Genomic DNA, 16,753 nt, shown 5'->3' with positions numbered 1-16,753 from the left:
AAGCAAAGGAGAAGAAAAGAAAGAAAAGAAAAGGTTAAGCTCAATGCAATTAAAGTTTGGGAATGAGTTGAATATTGGTTTCTCACATAAAAGAAGAAAGAGAGTTGAGATTTAATGAGAATAAATGAATTGTGCACTCTCTTAACTCAAGGATTTTGTTGTCTAGAAAAACCAATTTTCTTATTAGCCCAGCCTCAATGCAAGCCTTGAAAAGTCCTTGTGATGATAACTTGCTTGTGAGTGTGTTTGATATGTGGTTAAATGAAAGGCAAAGTTGATTCATGTGACATTGTGATGGTAGAGTGTAAGAGTGTCACCTCATTATACACCTTTGAGTTGAGTGAAACACTTTTGAGTGCTTGAGTGAAACACTTTTGAGTGCTTGAGTGAAACACTATCTTTGGTGAGGAATAGTTCCATGCACTTTATGATAAGATTCTTGCTTGGTTGTTGATTATTCATGAGGTTTGCATTTGTTGTATATGTCTTGATTATGTGAGCACCATAGTTGAAGCTTGATTGGCTAAATCAACATTATATCTTGACTAATCTTTTTATGATGAGCAAACATGATTGATTTACTTGTCCTAGAGGAAAATGCTTTTTGGTGTGCTAAACCATTGTAGTATGATTATTTTGTTGAAGCCAAGTTACATTTTGCTTGAGGACAAGCAAAGTTTCAAGTTTGGGGTTGTGATAACGGTTGAAAAACCGTTATTTTTATACTTAATTTTAATATTAAAAATACCCTTTATGACTTAGAAACTAGTTTGAAATCATGCTTTTGTTTAAGTTTTGGAAATAAGAGAGTTGGATGGGTTTTATGCTTGGTTTTCCTTGTTTTGACAGGAATTAAGATGAATTAGATGAAAGAAGTTGAAGTAGCAAGGAGTTGGAACCCAGAAAAGACAGAAACAGTACTAGACCGAACGGTAGGATGCAGGAGAATCCAAACCGAACGGTTAAGAACCCCGGACCGAACGGTTACTAAGACTGACCTAACAGTCAGATAGAGGAGAAGACAGAGGCCGAACGGTTCATAATAGAGACCGAACGGTGTGAAGGTGGTGGAACTAGGCCGAACGGTGTGAGCAAGAAAGACAACTGCCGAACGGTGTAATTGAGGACCGAACGACTGCAGAAAAACATAGGCAAACCGAACGGTTTGTGAGAGGAGAAGCTGAATGAAGTGGTAAAAGTGATGCCGAATGGTCAATAGTGTAAGATCGATCGGTCAAAAGTGAAACCGAACGGTCATGCGTCATTTCAGTGCCGTAGCTACCGCTGAGCGCCAAAAGATCCGCTGAGCGCCGACGACGTGGGCTTGGACCTGTTTTCTATTATTTTTATGGGCTTGGACCTTTTTTCTGTTATTTTTATGTGCTATTTAAGGACTTGCACGTCCTAGGGATTGTATCTTTTGATGACTTAAGCACAGAAACACACTTTTCACTGCTTGGGGGCAGATTTGGGGATGATAGAGTCTCCTCTTCTCTTTCTAGGGTTTTTCTATCTCTTTCATTCTTTCATTCCATTGTTCATTCTAGTTTCTCCATGATAATGGAGAGCTAAACCTTATTTGTTGTTGGGAAAGATGTAACCTCTTAAACTCTCATGATTGAATTGATTCTTGATTATATATGTTTTACTTCATTAATTGTTAGGGTTTTTCCTCTACACTTTATGCATGATTTGTTTAACTCATTCAATTGCATGATCATTGATTTTGTCGATATGGACACATACGGGAAAATCTAGATCTTGGGAAATTCTCCCAAAAGCAGTATTGCCTAGACATAGGGATATGTGGGTTGGTTGCCTTTAAGCTTCTGTGCGAATGTAATGCATGAATAATTGCTAGGGATACAAGACATTGTGAACTAGTAATTAGGAGTAGGCTTTCTTCACCGAGACATCGGGTTTAAGGTAAACTAGAAAGTGACATTAACATTAATGAAGAAGATGAACTCATATATGCATGAGAGTAAACTAGGTGAAATCTAAACCCCAACAACAATATCATCAACTTCATCCATTCATTCTTGTGTTTAGCTTCAATTGATCAAATTGAATTCATGTTTATTTTATTACTTTTGCATCCAAAAACCCCAAAATTTGTTCTTTAGAGTCTTAATTAGTTGAGTAATCACATAACTGTTTAGTGTCGTAAGTCTCTTAGGAAACGATACTTGGTCTTACCATTTATTATTACTTGATACGATTCTGTACACTTGCCGAGGTCTTAACAAGTTTTTGACTCCATTTTCGGGGATTAAAAATTTGTTTATCAGTTATATATATTAAAATCACAAATGGAACTTTCAAGTTAACAAACTTCACTTACCCAGCTATATAAGGGACAAAATATAGCTCCTTCACACCACTCTTATTGCTAAATCACTTGCATTTGAACAATGGAACAAAAAACATATTGTAATCAATGTCCCATATATCTTCTATTATACCATAATATCTCATTTATCCAAGTACAATATTTGATCTTTGGATGTGGAAAATTGTAGTGACTCAACTTATAGACTAAGTCCACTATTTTGTACTATGTTTTTATCATCCAAAGTCTTCTTACAAAATGTGCAATTATTGATTTCATAACATGTACAACATATGACATCAAACTTTAAACCATTTGCAAGCCACAACAAAGTCTTAGAAGAGTGTGACACTTTCTCAACTTCGGATTTGATCTGTTATGCTCCATCAACTACCATTTCTTTGATCGTCTCAAATTCTTATACTTCACAATGACTTTGTGTGCTTGCGAAAAAGAGATCACCTTGTCTGTGTTGTTCAATATGTATAGATGTGCTTGCAATAATTCTTCGCGATCTTTCGTCACGACATTCACACCTCAAATGCATTTACTTGTAGAATATCTATTCATCCATGATGTTCGAGGAACTCCTATCGGATTTGCTTTAGTCATGTAATCTAAACAAAACTTGATACTTTCTCTAGCAATATACCTTTCAATCATTGAAGCTTCTAGACGATATTGATTTTTGACATACCCTTTCAAAATCTTTATATAACGCTCAATAGGATACATCTATCTTAAGTATACTGGTCCACACAACTTGATTTCTTTGACTAAATGAACAAGTAAATGTACCATGATGTTGAAAAAGGATGAATGAAAAAACATCTATAATTAACACAAGATGATAACAATATCATCTTGAAGTTCATCTAACTTTGCAAGATCAATGGCTTTATTACAAATGACAAGAAAAATGAACACAAACGAGTTATGGTCTACCTAACATTTTTGGGCAAAATACCACAAATAGCCACTGGTAACAATTGTTGCAATAGATCGTGACAATCGTGAGACTTCATGCCAACATGCTTTATGTCCTGCATCGACACTAAACTCTTAATATTTGAAGAGTATCCTTGTGGTACCTTGATACTCTTTAAACAAAGGTAAAAACTTATCTTCGCTTGTCTGGACCTTGTGTAACATGTGGGGGTATCAACACCCAATTTTGTCCGGGTAAATAAAGTTTATTTTCAAAAAGATTTAATTAAAACAATTTACCTATGCTTCTACTTCTTGATGAAGTTTATCATACCGGTGAGTGAGATGGCGTGCATCCTTTAAAGGAGCTCCTGTTATCTCCTGTTATATGTGCCCGCAGTGGCTCAGATATCTATATAGAACCTGAAGTAGAGTTAGAAGAAAGAAAATTGGGGATGGAACATGATTGCTAGTCTTCATGTTTGTTTTTATCAAACAAAGAAAAAACTAATATCCTAATACAAATATGGAGAAGTTGATTTCTGGAGTCCATGAACAATGTATTAATCTTGGCAAAAAGTATTTATGCAAAAATGCAACCACTAGTAAATAATTAGATATAATGTTACACTAAAAAGTATTAATTGAAAAATTAATATATATCATATGATCCACTGAAAGACAATATTTCACAAAATTACTTCTTCAAGACTATATTTGAGAGTACAAAAAAATTCCCCAAAAGATTACCTAATCACCTAAGATCCCGAGCAAAGTCCCCCTTTCAGTTTTTATGATATCATACGAGTTACCAAATTGAAGAGAATCCCTTGCATCTAAGATTCTCGGTCCCATACCTACACTAGTACTTACCTAGCCAATTTCCTCACTGAATCACAGAAAACAAAATATTAATTGAGGCATAAACCAAAATAACAGAGGTGCAAAAGGCCAAAAGCAAAAATTTACTTGTCTCCATCTGCTTGGAGTTAACAAGGATGAACCCTTCAATAGCTCGAACAATGTGCCACTGCAAATGCTGTTGAAAGACATAGGTACAAAACATAACAATAGCCCATGCGGAATAAAAAAGTGAATCACTTTGCTTGAAGAAAACCGAAGCATTAGACACTCTCCCTCACGCCACTCTCATTCTCACATCCTTGTTCCCTTAGCCTAGGGTTTTCAAAAAGGATTAAGAAAGAAGGATAAACAAAGAAGAGAAGGAGGGAATGAGGGAACGTGATACCTGAACCCTAGACAAACGGAGCTCCACAGCTGATGAAAACGACATACTACTAAACGAATTGGAACAAAGGAGCAAAGACAAAACATAATAGCGATCGAGAATGGGAAGCAAAAACTGTTTTCAAAACTTTTTTAATACTATAGACATCATTTATCTTAAGAAACACTATCTTTTCTATCACAATACATAGCGTTTTTTGTGTTTCAATAGAGAACGCGTCTAAAAAAGAGCGTTTCTAAAAAAGAGCGTTATCTATTAATCTATTTCAAAATATAAATTAAAAAAATTATATTAAATATTTATAGATAGCGTTTTTTTTAAAAAGCATTATCTATTATTATAACTATATATAACGCTTATTTAAAAAAACGCTATCTATTGTCCGCATATTTAATAGATAACACTTATTTAAAAAAACGTTATCTATAGATAATTTTGTAGTAGTGTAAGCAATTACTTTATTGGAAATCAAACTCGTGACTTTGACTTTTATACCGATTATTGGATCAAGTGCTTTAGGCCAAAAACTATATTTAATTGTCAATGTGCAACTCTTTCTCAATTCAATTGTAATTTGACCCACTCACCTCCAACAAATATACAATAAGTATTTAAAAAATATCTAGTTCATAACTTGATTATCATTGTTTGCATTAACACCTTAAGGTTGAGATCATGTACAATAATAAGATATGTCAACATGTCTCTCCAAAAATTTGCAAATTCTTGTTTGAGGTTTTCCAGTGCTACCGAGGTTGCTACATAAGGTCTTACTGCAAATTAGACTTTACATTTGGAAGATAAAATCTTAAAGAAATCTATGTAGACTGTGAGTAGTACCACTATTGTGCTTCTCCCTTAAGAGTAGTAGGGAAACTCTACAAAGATTACATTATTATTCTAATAGAAATTTGATAAAGTCAATAACACATTAAAATATTAATTGTAATATTAAAGTGAGAGCAAATACGGGTGGAAAGAGATCTTTCTATAGTGAATGTTATTATATAGGCTTTTAAAACCCTTATTTCTATAGTTAATGATTTCAACAATGTATAAAATTATCTTTTTATAAGTTTGTTATAATTGATATTATATATTTAAATATAACAATATATAATTAAGTTGTTAGGTATTATTTTGTAAATGGTTATTAACACATCTATTGATAATAATTTGTAGGCTATTATATTATATATGGGTAGGTACAATTATGAAAATAAACATCAAATAAACCAGTAAACATTAAAAAAACTAAGCAACAATAGTTAATAATTTATTAATATAATTTTTTAAAAGGAAAATTAAACATAACTCAAGTATTAAGGGTGTATTAATATAAACACTTTTTATTATGCTGCATATATATATATATATATATATAAATAAAAAATCTAAAACATATAATTTAGTGTAAACGTCAAAAAGTCTTTAAAATTCTTCCTAAAGTCTGTCAGTACCTTTAGATCTTTTATCAAACTCCTTATCCTTTTCTTTCGAACTTATGTGATCATAAATTATGGAGAACTAAATCGAAGAAAGTTAAGTAAGGAACTAAAAAGAATTGTAAAGTTTGAAGAAAATATACATCTACAAAAACTATAAGAAGCAAGTCAGAGAATTGACAAAAAGAACTCAACAAAACTACCAATTATAACGACTTCTGATAATAGTTCTGGAAAGTTTGAAAACTCCTAAATTCAATTGCAACTTTGCTTTTATATTTTTTTGTGAAAGAAAGATAATTTGGTTGGCCGTATAAAAAATATTAATTAAATGCGAAGTTGCTGGTGTAACTTGTTGACCTTTTTTTAATTATGAATTGGGTCCCCAGTTTCATACATATTTATGCACACACAATGTACAGAACATTAGCTTGGCCCCTCTTACTTTACTATAACTCATACCATGCAAAAAATTATCAAGGTTGCATTTATTAATATTTAATGCTGTTGCGGTTTTCACTGAAAAGAAATGTTGGGAAGATTCCCCATAACCATAAATATTTCATATAAATAAAAAGACACCACTTAAGATAATATGTGTGTTTTGTTCTTGAGGTTGGACAAACTCTCATGTAAAATCCTAATCATACAATATTAATTTTTAAATAAATCCGAAGAGTAAACATAATATAACTATTATCAACAAAAGGTGTTTCAATTGGACTTTTTTTAATAATTAAAAATAACAAAATAAACGATTTATTCGGATATTAACAAAAAATCAATTATTTTCCTTAAAAATATAATCTCTATATTTATAAGATAAAAAGTAAGACATTATACTTTGAATCAACATGATTACCATAAATGTTCATGTTGTTAAATAATATTCATTGACATATTTAATAACAAAATGTACACATTCGAGTTTTCATAAATAACATAGCTTTATGATCTTTGTACGATACGGACCAGACAGTCCAAGGAAGAGCACGTAGGATCAATCTAATCGGACGGTGCTACCAAGACCGGCCAGAAGCTTATCTGGGTCATTAAGATCATGATCAAGGTAAGTAACGATTAGAGCTGTTGAGCTGAAATTGGGCCGTGATTAATTTTTCATTAATCCTATGGCCATGACGAAAACTATAAATACAAGTCAAAGGTGAGTGGTAGGTAGGTTGCATTTACTGCACATTTATTACAATTCTATTGAATTGTCGAACGGTTCATACACTGACTTTGGCATTAGAGGATCTTTGACAGGTTCCCTCCCGGACGGAAGAGCAAGGCAGTGGAGCTTGGAGCGAGACCGGATGGCACAAAGGCAAATTGTGAAGGAGTTTGGTGACTCAGCCCCATAACAAAAACATTTTGGTGCCCACCATGGGGCCGAGTTACTTGCAAAACCCAATGGTGACCACGGGAAACATGAGCGTTGACGACCTAGTGGAGATGATCCGGATGCTACAGTAGAAGATGGAGGAGATGCAGCAACGCCATGAGTCAGAACTCATAGCCGTCAGGGCCAAATGTTCGGCGTGGATTGCCCGAGAGGGGGCAGGAGATAAGGGGGAAGGAGAACAGACTAAGGAATGTGGCAAGGCCACACTAGAAGATCAAGCCGAACACAGCAGTGGGCCAGACAAAACGTGGAAACCCACTGATGACAAATTTATGAACACCGAAAATGGCGCCACAAACTTGTTTAACAATCGGCAAGTGTGACCGAATCGTATCAAGTAATAAAATTAGGTAAGACCAAGTATCGTTTTCCCAAAGGACTCACGGCCTAGTTAGTTATCTGATTTGTTGATTATTTAAGACTTGTGAACGATTGATTGTAGGTTTTTAAATGCAAAAGACAATAATTAAACATGTATGCATGAATTTGATCAATGGCAAAAAGAGTAAAACAAACACGTAATGAATGATATGGATGAGTATGTTGTTGGGGTTATCAATTTCATCTTATCCACTCTCATATACTTTAGGAATTCATCAATCTTTTCATCAATGTTAATGTCACTCTCTAAATTACCTTGTCAAGAAGGCCTATCCTTAATTACGAGTTCATACAATTCCTAGCATTCCTAGTAATTAATTCTGAAGTGCAGAAGCTTAAAGGCAACCAATATGCTATTGGGAGAAATTCCCCGGATCTAGATCTTCCCGTACGTTCCCATATCGACAAAATCAATAATCATAGCAATGAATAAGTTAAATAAAGCAAGCATTAAGCAAAGAGGAAAAACCCTAACTAATGATGAAAGAAAGCATGTATCTTAAAGTAAGATGTTAAAACATTAATTCCATATATGAGAGTTTCACAAGACTAAATTGATTCCCCAACAACAATACAAGGTTTAGTTCACCATATTCATGGTGAATCTAGATGAACAATAATGAAAGAATGAAAGATAAAACCCTAGAAAGATGAGAAGGTAGCCTAAGCATCCAAGATCTTTCTCCAAGGGATGGAAAAGTGAGTGTTTGCTTCGTCTCAACCAAAGATACAAACCCTAGGAACACCTAAAGCTTATATACTGTTCGTAATAATACAGAAAATTAGACCCAAGCCCAAAATAGTGCCGCTCAGCGGTAAACTACCGCTCAGTGGTAAGTGCGCGAGTTGTTTTCCTCCCCGACGCCAAAAACTTGATGACAAATTTATGAACACCGAAAATGGCGCCACAAACTTGTTTAACAATCGGTAAGTGTTTTTGTGAGAGTCTCCAGTTGTTGAGTTAGTATCTTATTCTGTGCTAGAAGGCGTCATGGGATTGCAGCTGTAGAACTCCTTTTTGTTGAATAGAAGCTCCTCTTTCACTGTTCAGCTCATTATCACTAGTAGCCATGTTTTCAATTATTTCTGTAGCTTCCTCTGGAGTTTTCCATTTGATATTTCCTCCAGCTGTGGCGTCAAGCATCATCTTGGTTTGGGAACCAAGACCTGTAATGAAGGACAAGACTACTTCCACTTCGTCAAAACCATGTGTGGGAGTTTTTCTCAGTAAGCTTTTATATCTATCCCATGCATGACCTAGTGATTCCTCCATACCTTGCCTGAAAGATGAAATCTCTTGCTTTCCTTTATTTACCTTTGATTGTGGAAAGTATTTGTTTAGGAACTTTGTTACCACTGCTTCCCACTCTATAAAGCTTCCTTCTGGAAAAGAGTTCAACAAAGTCTTAGCGTTGCCTCCTAGTGAGAATGGAAACAGGCTAAGTTTGATTGCTTCATCCGACACCCCATTTATCTTTATTGTGTTGCAAATCTCGTTAAACGTAGTGAGGTGCTCATATGGGCTTTCGTGAGACAACCCATTAAACTGGTTACTCTTAACCAATTGGATTAGTGCTGGTTTCACCTCCATATTAGCCGCATTAACTCTTGGTCTTGCTATGCTGTTGAAATGCTGAGGTCCAGCTACATTAGTATAATCAGCAAGAGTTCGTCTGTTATTATTGTTCTCCATCTCCTCGATGCTATGGTCAGAACTTTGTGGTGATGGTTGTAACAGAGTTTCTGGAGAAGGAAAGAGTTCTCTAGATGTACGGATTCTTCTCCTCCGTCTACTCTCGTCCAAACCTTCAGAAGAGGTTCTGCAGTTTTCTTGCTCCTAGTTCGGATTGCTTCCTGCATACACAAGAAAACAAATCCCTAAAAGAATTTGTTAGCACAAAAAGATATAAAAGAAGATATAAAATCAAAGATAAGAAGATAGAATAAAAACAGAAAAATAAAAACAGAAAACAGAAAAAATAAAAACAGAAAAATAAAATAAAATAAAATAAAATAAAAACCGAAAAATAAAAAACAGAAAATAAAAACAGAAATTCAAATTTCAAAATTCAAAAACAAGTAAAAGATAATCAATAATCAAACAAATAAACTAGTTAAACCACGAGTCCCCCGGCAACGGCGCCAAAAACTTGATGACAAATTTATGAACACCGAAAATAGCGCCACAAACTTGTTTAACAATCGGCAAGTGTGATCGAATCGTATCAAGTAATAAAACTAGGTAAGACCAAGTATCGTTTTCCCAAAGGACTCACGGCCTAGTTAGTTATCTGATTTGTTGATTATTTAAGACTTGTGAACGATTGATTGTAGGTTTTTAAATGCAAAAGACAATAATTAAACATGTATGCATGAATTTGATCAATGGCAAAAAGAGTAAAACAAACACGTAATGAATGATATGGATGAGTATGTTGTTGGGGTTATTAATTTCATCTTATCCACTCTCCTATACTTTAGGAATTCATCAATCTTTTAATCAATGTTAATGCCACTCTCTAAATTACCATGTCAAGAAGGCCTATCCTTAATTACGAGTTCATACAATTCCTAGCATTCCTAGTAATTAATTCTGAAGTGCAGAAGCTTAAAGGCAACCAATATGCTATTGGGAGAAATTCCCCGGATCTAGATCTTCCCGTACGTTCCCATATCGACAAAATCAATAATCATAGCAATGAATAAGTTAAATAAAGCAAGCATTAAGCAAAGAGGAAAAACCCTAACTAATGATGAAAGAAAGCATGTATCTTAAAGTAAGATGTTAAAACATTAATTCCATATATGAGAGTTTCACAAGACTACATTGATTCCCCAACAACAATACAAGGTTTAGTTCACCATATTCATGGTGAATCTAGATGAACAATAATGAAAGAATGAAAGATAAAACCCTAGAAAGATGAGAAGGTAGCCTAAGCATCCAAGATCTTCCTCCAAGGGATGGAAAAGTGAGTGTTTGCTTCGTCTCAACCAAAGATACAAACCCTAGGAACACCTAAAGCTTATATACTGTTTGTAATAATACAGAAAATTAGGCCCAAGCCCAAAATAGTGCCGCTCAGCGGTAAGTGCGCGAGTTGTTTTCCTCCCCTCAGCGGCCTTTTCACCCCTCAACGGAGCCAACGTGGGTTCCTGAGTGCCGCTCAGCGGTAAACTGCCGTTGAGCGGTAGTTGCGGCTTCTCCTTTTGCACTTTTTGATGTCTTTTCTGATTCCATTTCTATCCTTCTTCACTTCTTTAACCAAATTCACCTTAAAACCTGCATAAAACACTGAAATCAAGCATAAACCTGTCCAGCTCTCTTATTTCCAAAAATATAAACAAAAGCATGATTTCAAGCTGGTTTCTAAGTGTTAAAGGTTGCTTTTAGTATCAAATTTAAGCATGAAAATAACAGTTTTTCAACTGTTATCACCCACGGAACCAGAGGTCGAGGGAAGTAAGGCCAAATCCGTACATGCGGAGAGTGTCGCGGGGGACAAACAATTAGTGGTGAAAACCAAAACATCGTCAACATTACTCCCCTTCGTCCAGGCAATAATGGATGTCCAGATATCAGAGCAGTTCGTCCCGCCCCAGTTTAAGATATACGACGGGACGACGGACCCGGAGGCCCACATCAAGACCTTTTCGAACATAATGGCGTTCCGTACGGGCAACGACACCATCTGGTGCCGATCATTCTCCTTATCATTGGAGGGAGAGGCACTTGAGTGGTTCAATTCACTTCTTCCCAACTCGATAGAGAATTTCGCAGGGTTGCAGCACATGTTCAACCGTCAGTTCGCCGGCAGTAGCACGCAAGACCTGACTATTTTTGAGTTGGTCACCCTGAAGTAGGGGAAAGAAGAAACTTTGAGAGCATTCATGGACCGCTACCAGAAGACCGTTCGGCGAGTGAAGGGTTTAAGCCCGGAACTCGCCTTGTAGTACGTCCTAACTACTCTCAAGCCCGGACCGTTCAAGGACAGCGTCTGGCGACGAGCGCCCAAAACCATGGAAGAACTGCGAGAAAGGGCGGCCGATGAGATAAGGGTGAAGGAGATGAAGTAGTCGTACAAGAGGGAGAATCAGGTGAGTAAAGGAAAAAAGACCGACGGAAGGAAATCGGACGGTCAGCTTGGGAAATCTGGAGGGTTCAAGCAGAGAGAACCACGCCGAAGATCGCGATTTCAAAAGTACACCCCGCTGAACGCCCCTTGGGCGAAAATTTTTTAGGAAGCTCTAAGTGCTGAATTGATCCCAGAACCAAAGAGACGAACTACTCCGCTAGGGGCGGATGACAACAAACAATGTTTGTATCATAAAAACATGGGTCACACCACGGAAGAGTGCGTGACCTTGAAGGATAAAATAGAAGAATTAATCCGGGCGGGGCAATTAAAGAAGTATGTGAGGATCGACCGTCCCCAGGTACCCTTAGATCGACCAAGTCCACAGCGGACCAATCCCAGAAGACCGGAAAGACAAGAAACGTCTCGACGGGATCGAGCAGACCGTCCACGGTCTGAAATACGGCAAAGCAGGAGCCGTAGTAGGAGCCACGTCCTCTGCGGGGGAACATCAACACGATATCCGGCGGTTTCGCCGAAGGAGGATCTTCGTCGTCTGCCCGGAAGCGTCATGTACGAGCCCTACGATCCGTTCTCGCGGTTGACAAACCCCGAAGAACGATGCCGCCCATTACATTATCAGACGAAGACTTGCACGTGCCCGACCCCGATCAAGATGATCCAATGGTCATAACAGCGGAGATTGCCCGCTATAGTGTGAGCAAAGTGCTGGTGGACCAGGGAAGTTCGGTGAACATCCTCTACTGGAAAACCTTCCAGCAGATGGACATATCGGATGACCTCATTGTCCCGTACAACGAGCAGATTGTGGGTTTCGCGGGCGAGAGGGTGGACACAAGAGGATATGTGGATTTGCGCACACGGCTAGGGACCGGTCGGGATAGTGAGGAGAAGAGGGTTAAATACTTGTTGGTGGAAACCAACACTTCCTATAACGTATTCTTGGGCCGGCCGTGTCTGAATGCTTTCGGGGCAATTGTGTCATCCGCCCACCTCACAATAAAATATCCATTTGGCAAAGGAGCAATCTGCACGGTCCGGGCGGATCAGAAGACAGCCAGAGAATGTTATGCAGCGGGTCTGAAACTTTATACCTACACAGTCAAGAGAAGGGCGAGCGGGTGTGAAGTGGCCATGGCGAACCTCAACCCGCGAACGAACACTGAAGACCGGTTGGAGGCACTGGGGAGACACAACCGGTCCTAGTACGAAAAGACGTCTCCAAGACTACCACTATGGCCCGTGGACTAGAGCAAGGACTGGAGAAGGAGATCCAGTCCGTTCTGTGGAGAAATCGGGACCTATTCGCCTGGACGGCTGCCGATATTCCAAGGATCCACCCCTCGGTCATGTCACACAAATTGGCATTGTTTAAGGAGGCGCGTCCAGTAGCGCAGAAGAAGCGGCGGATGGGAGAAGAGAAGAGGAAAGCTGTTGAGGAGGAGGTGAGAAAGTTCAAGGAGGTTGGACTTGTCAAGGAGGTGACATATACCACTTGGCTTGCCAATGTGGTCATGGTAAAGAAGGCCAACGGAAAATGGCGCATGTGCACCGACTACACCGACCTGAATAAGGCCTGTCCTAAGGACTCTCATCCTTTGTCGAGCATTGACGCGTTGGTAGACGAGGCCTCGGGTGATAAGATGTTAAGCTTCTTGGATGCATACTCTGGGTATAACCAGATAACCATGTACGAACCCAACCGGGAGAAGACAACATTCATCACAGATAGGGCAAACTATTTTTATGAAGTTATGCCCTTCGGCTTGAAGAACGCTGGAGCAATGTACCAACGTCTGATGGATAAGATCTTCGCTAGGCAGATCGATCGATGTATGGACGTATACGTTGATGACATGGTCGTTCGTTCTCTGATGGCAGGCAACACCTGAAGGACTTGCAGGAGGTATTCAAACAAGTCAGGAAATTTGGGATGTGGTTAAACCCAACAAAGTGTACATTCGGGGTGGCTGCTGGAAAGATTCTCGGGTTTATGCTAACCGCCCGAGGAATCGAAGCTAACCCCGACAAATGTGCGGCCGTGTTGGAAATGCTAAGCCCAGTCACCCTTAAGGAGGCCAGAGATTGGTCGGCCGACTCACAACGCTGTCAAGATTCATTCCTAAGTTGGTCGAACGGGTTCGACCAGTGTTAAGAAAGATGAGGAAAGGATCCAACAACATGTGGGATGATGAATGCGAGAAAGCATTCAAGGATGTGAAGACAATCTTGATGAATCCCCCGGTGATGAACCGCCTGACGCCAGGAGAAGATTTGCAGATCTATCTAGGTGTTTCAGAATCGGCGATCAACGCTGTTTTGCTCCAAGAGCGACCCGAGTCTAGGTTCGTGTACTTCATAAGCCGAACCCTCCAGGAGGCAAAAACACGTTACCTACAGGTGGAAAAGGTGGTCTTAGCCTTGTTGAACGCTTCTAGAAGACTTCGGCCGTATTTCCAGAGTTACCAGGTCGTCGTCAGGACGAACTTCCCTATTTCCAAAATCTTGAGGAAGCCCGACTTGGCGGGACAAATGGTGGGATGGGCGATATAGTTGTCTGAGTTCGGTCTACGTTATGAGCCAAGAGGATCGATTAAGGGCCAACACTTGGCCGATTTTGCAGCAGTGTTGCCCCTAACGGTCAATGATGAGTGGAACTTGTATGTCGACGGCATGTTTGGACGGTCTGTGAGCGGGGCAAGTATAGTTCTAGAGGGCCCGAACGACTTCTTGCTGGAACATTCGTTAATCTTCAAGTTCAAAGCCTCCAATAACCAGGCAGAGTATGAGGCCCTAGTGGACGACCTAGAGCTAACATGGGATATGGGGGCACGAAGGGTGGTGTGCCGGACGGATTCCCAGCTTGTCGTGCGACAGATGAATGGAGAGTTCCAGGTGAAAGAGGATAAGCTCCTCTAGTATTTCCACAAAGCGACTGCCCTGGAAAAACTGTTTGATAAGGTCGACATCCGACACATTCCCCGCGAGGACAACACTCGGGAAAACATGTTATCGAAGCTAAGTTCGGGGAAAGATAAAGAGCAGTTGACGATAATCATATGCCAAGTATTGCTACAACCGTCAGTCGAATGCTTGGTGGTGTCAAAGGGTGAAGTCGGGGACTAGCGAACGGAGATTCGAGCAGTAGTGGCCCAGCAAGATGCAGGTCAACCGATTAAGCCGGCCGACGCCAAGAAGATTGTTCGCTACCTTTTGGTAGGGGACGATTTATATAGGAGAGGATTTTCCAACCCCCCTCCTCAAGTGCCTCGGTAAGGCAGAAGCACAATATGTCATGAACGAGCTCCATAATGGAATCTGTGGATTCCACACCAGTCGTCGAGCTCTGAAAGCTCGGGTGCTGCGGGCCGGATACTATTAGCCGACCATGGAGGAGGACACTAGGTCCTTCGCTCAGAAGTGCCTCAGCTTCCAAGCCCACGCCAACAACACACATGCGCCACCGTACACCTTGCACACCATGACGTCGCCCTGACCGTTCGCTCAATGGGGGATGGACATAGTCGGCCCGTTCCCCGTGGGCCGGGCGTAGAAGAAGTTCCTCCTGGTAGCAATCGAATACTTCACCAAATGGGTGGAGGCTGAACTCTTGGCGACCATCACGGCGTTGCAGGTATAGAAATTCTACTGGAAATTGGTGTGTCGATTCGGTCTTCCACGGACAATCGTTACGGACAACGGACGGCAGTTCGTTGATAAAAAGTTGGCAGAATATTACAAGGGTATGGGGATCAAGCACATTACCAGTTCGGTGGAGCATCCTCAGACGAACGGTCAGGTGGAAGCCGTGAACAAGACCATCGTGGCCGAGTTGAAAAAGCAATTGGGTGGAAGGAAGGGAGCGTGGGTTGAAGAGCTCCCGGAAGTGTTATAGGCTTATCGGTGTTCCCCGCACGGGACAACTGAAGAGACGCCTTTTAACTTGACATATGGCACTGACGCCATGTTGTTGGTCGAGTTGGGAGAACCCTTTCTATGGCGCCAAAAGGAGGACCTTCAGTTAAACGATGAGGAGTTAAGGGTGGAACTTGACTCCCTAGAAGAACGAAGAGACCGAGCGATTTTAAGGGCAGAAGCGTGTAGGCGAATGGTAGAAAGAAAATATAACTCAAAAGTCCGACCTAAAAACTTCTAGGAGGGTGATTTAGTATGGAGAAAGACTGGAGAAGCTCGGTGGATGGCAACTCACGGCAAGCTAGCAGCCAAATGGGAAGGACCTTTTCGAATTTCAAAGGCCTTGGGAAACGGAGCTTATAGGCTCTCGTTCCCAGACAGACATCCCATTCCAAACACTTGGAATGCCACTCATCTCAAATTTTATTTCAGTTAATAGTTATTTTTTATTGTACATTTTCTTGAGATGATTAATACAATGACAGGGCGTCTCACTTTTGCCAAAAATCTCTACGATAAGGACATAGTCCAACAAAGCGCTTAATCAAAAAAGAAATCTAGGTTGATGAACGGCGAGTTCCAAACGAAACCATTGTCAACCTGGCCGGGCGGTGAACGGTGAGTTCTTCCCATAGAACCATTGCCGCTCGGATCGTGCGAAAGACCAAGTTGATGAATAACGAGTCAAACGGAACCACTGTCAACTTGGCCGGATGGTGAATGGAAAGTTCCTCCTAAAAGAACAATCACCTGATCCGAAGTGTGGATTATCATTAAAAGCTATTAACGAAAATAGCAGGATGATAAAATCAAACAACCAGCCAAAAAATAATGATAACTTAGGAGAATCAGAAAAAAGAAATCGTATTGACGCATATGGGGGTATACAAAAAGTCAGTAGTGGGTCGGTAAAGCCAAAACCTAAAACACATTATGATGTTGGCCGCCGGGCCACACGTATGATTACATAAAAAAATAAAACAAAAAACAAAACCCCTAACA

This window comes from Vigna angularis, chromosome 1 (assembly GCF_016808095.1).
Source record: "Vigna angularis cultivar LongXiaoDou No.4 chromosome 1, ASM1680809v1, whole genome shotgun sequence".
NCBI lineage: Eukaryota > Viridiplantae > Streptophyta > Magnoliopsida > Fabales > Fabaceae > Vigna > Vigna angularis.
This window is presented reverse-complemented; position numbering follows the sequence as displayed.